Here is a 3,909-nt window from a genome sequence, read left to right as displayed (position 1 = left end):
TTCGTACACCCTGTTCATAAATTATCCACGGGGTCACATAAACGTGCTATTTTACAGCTTGATCAACTTATATTTTATTTGTACCACATTCGCTATCGTTAACGTCAAGTGCTTCATCGACTTTCCCGAGCAGTGGGACATTCCGAGTGAGCGGTCAGCTGACGAAGATATAAATACTGAGAGGAAAATGAGAACATATTGAACTTGTGGCCGCACACTCGCTTACAATCGCACAAGTCAAGTCTCATTTTGGGATTTTCATCATGTAGTACACGTATTACATCCCCCCACGTCGTAATAAATGATCATAACCCGATTTCTTTCCTCTGTGGTGGATGTACGAGTTTTGAGAATGTTGTTTAGCTGGAAACTTGACAATTAATATTTTGTAGAATGAGCTCATGCATAGTTACACATCAATGCATCAACTCAGTCACAATATGATAGATAGCTGCATAATAATAATAATGATAATAATAATAATAATAATAATAATAATAATGATAATGATGACGATGATGTTGAGGATGACAGATATAAAATAAACTGTTAACGTGACCATGCTGTCACATTCTGCAGTCAAATTTGCACAGTGAGTCCAAATGAACTCATTCACTGCCATTGACGCCTATTAACGTAAAAAAAATCATTTAACTATTTTTATTAGTTTAAAATTTCCCCCACTTTTGTTAACAAGAGTATGAAAACCTAGACATTAAAAAAAAATCTTTAAAAAAAATAAGTAAATAAAGATTATTAAAAACTAGGGGCGTAATAGTAATTCATCGCATGACTTCAATAGTTAACTCACAATTAATCACAAATGTTATATCTGTTCTAAATGTACAATAATTGTTTTCTAGGTTTTCATACTCATGTTAACAAAAAAGGAAAAGAAAATATTAAACTAATAGAAATAGTTCAAATAAATTTTTGACGTCTATAGCCGTTGATGGCAGTGAATGAGTTAAGAAGTATAAATGTAAAAAATAGTATAAATAGTGCATAGCTAAATATGTATAATATTCATTGTACAAATGTAACATGTACAACCTTATTGGACAGTGTCCATAATATTTTATTATGAGAGTAAATATTAAATTGATGCATTAAAAAAAAAAGTACATGTCACTAAACTTGTGGAATCTTGAAAATGTGTTCTCATGCATACACCAAGTGCTCAACTTTCCACCTGTGCTTGCCTTCGCTTATCTGTCCCACCACTTCCTGTCTCACCACCACGCAGCTGCATATCTAAGTATTATAAGGTGCAAGTTCCACTATTACACAATACTCGTGTTAGTGAAGCTTGGACCGAATGACCTTTAACGGGGAATCAACTACTATTCATATCGCTTCCAATTATTTAAAATAAACAATGATAGCGTAGTGATAGGATTTGAAATTGGCAGCTGTAAAAGTGGGAAATACCACTTCCTCTGTTAGTCATAAAAGACTGATCGTGATGCACTGCAACTTTTCACATACACTCACCAGCCACTATAGTGCTGCATATTTGATTGACATACTCAGAGAGGTACTGGGTCAATATCACTACTGTATAAAGTGCCTACGATGTCCATATCACAAACACTCAGTCATCATGAAAATGTTGTAACATAATGAAACTTTGAGGTCTTGCAAGTGGCCAAACATTTGCACACACAACAGTATAATAATATGATGTCTCTTTAAATGTGAGGCTGGATTTGATTTGATTTATTTGAAAGGAGACAGTGCAATTTAATAAAAACATGGAAATTCATGAGTTAAAAAAGCCAGAATTAGCTAAAAGACTATTTTCCATCTGTAGTCCCCTGACCATGATGTAAAAAAAAAAAATATATATATATATATATATATATATATATATATATATATATAATACAGAAATATAAGAAGAGCACTGACACACAGTTAGTTAAAACTCATAAACACAGACTAAATATTATATGTGTTTGTGCAGTGGTGCCAAGAGATACGAGTGAGCTGGCTTTTCAAAATATGAGTCGTCATTTGGATGATTTACTAGCGTGACAGTGTTGGCAAATTTATAAAAAACATGTTCTGATAACGAAAATGAGAAGATGTATCATTTTTTGTTAGTCAGTTCACAACGTTAGCAAATTTATGGAAATACATAATGCGTAAATGAGCTAATTCAGCTTTTTTTGTTAGTCAGTTCATAGCATGTTCACGTAGCGATGTATTGTGTAAATTAGTAAATTATTCATTTTTAATTCGCATTCGGATGATTTATTTTTTTTTGCTTTGACTTGAGAGTGAGAATTCTGGTGGCAGTGAACTCAACTCATTTCACGACAGGCAGCAGTATGCCAGATAGCGAATGATTCTTCAAATAAGAAGCTAAAGTTTACTGTCTATCTCAGCATAAAACAGCCCCATAACTTTGCCATTGTCAACTAGCTTAATGCTAACAAACAATGCAAACTGCTATAGACAAGCTAACGTTGTAATGCTTTTAAGGAAGAATTTGAACACAAATGGTGCATTAACACATAGACAGACAATATTACTAATCATCATCTGCAAAAAAAACGACAAATATTACTGTAGCTTATTGTGCGTTAATTGTGTTACATTCCCCAAAGTGGTCAAGTCACACACACCAGAAGGAGCCGCTGTAAGTTAATCATGATGCACAAACTGTTTAATGAAATTCTTTACATTGTCTTTAATTATGTTTTAATCCGTTTTGTTGTTGTTGTTTTTAATGGCCTTTGTATTCATTTCATTGGGGAAAGATGATTTGAGATATGAGTCTTGTAAGTAAGGTCAGGTCACAGAACAAATTCAACTACTACAGTACTTGTATGTTGTCAGGCTTGAAGCTGCTCTATGGAGCAATTTGCCCCAAAATATCTTTACAGTAGCCTTTTTATTTGATAATTTATGACTCAAACATCTTCCAATGAGCAGATTAACACCTTGGTATGTTCACAACGGGTACTCCTGCAAGCCTCTGGCCAATAGTTTTCAGACTGGATTCGGGTTCCAATTGCTCACCCTCTGTCTGCGGATGTGACGTCATGTGTTGAGTGTGTACATTAACTCTTTGACTGCCAGACGTTTTCAGAAACGGGATGTCGCCAGTGCCAGCCGATTTAAGCATTTTGACTGATCTTTCAAGGTCCACAGAAAATGTTGTGTTTGGACTATGGAAACACACATACTACCAAATGAAAGATTGAACTCTCATCTTTCATCAGAAAAAAAAGTTTGTTTCTACCTTATTCCGTTCTTCAGTAATCAACAATAGGAAATGGTTAGTTTCACCGAAATGCTCTGTTTTGAAACAAAAAGCAGAGAAAAATAGCTTTTTGTGAAACGATGTTATTTCATGCACTTGTCCATGAATGATGCCACAAACACCTAAATAGTGCTTTACTTCTGTAAAACGCTATCACCAACAATGAAAAAGTGTTTTTAGATTGCAAAATACGTTTATTTCCATTCAACAGTGTAACAATTTGACAAAACAATTTCGCGATGTATTTACAAATCTGTGCAACTGTGGTACTATTTACAATTATGTGGATGTTTCAAATACAGTTTTTCTTTTTGTAACACTCCCCTGCGTGCAAGGAGAGGGAGCAGGATTTGCACAACAAAGTAGTTTCACTGCAGATTGTCCCTTTCGCGTGCAGACGTTACACTTTCTTGACGGCCTTTTTTTCCGGGGAATAAAAAGCAAGTAGCAGACTTTACCCACTCTTCCGATGAATATGCATTGGACTCGGGGCACTCTTCGTCGTCCGATTGAACGTCCGCCTGTGCAGAAGTGCTCGGTTGTGCTCCGCGTTTTCCGGTGTTAGCATCGCTAGCCGGTGAACCATTATGACGTCGTCATGGCCGCCGCGTCAACGCTTCCAACTTCAGCGTCAACCT

The sequence above is a fragment of the Vanacampus margaritifer genome, chromosome 2, assembly GCF_051991255.1.
Source record: "Vanacampus margaritifer isolate UIUO_Vmar chromosome 2, RoL_Vmar_1.0, whole genome shotgun sequence".
In the NCBI taxonomy this organism is placed as follows: domain Eukaryota; kingdom Metazoa; phylum Chordata; class Actinopteri; order Syngnathiformes; family Syngnathidae; genus Vanacampus; species Vanacampus margaritifer.
This window is presented reverse-complemented; position numbering follows the sequence as displayed.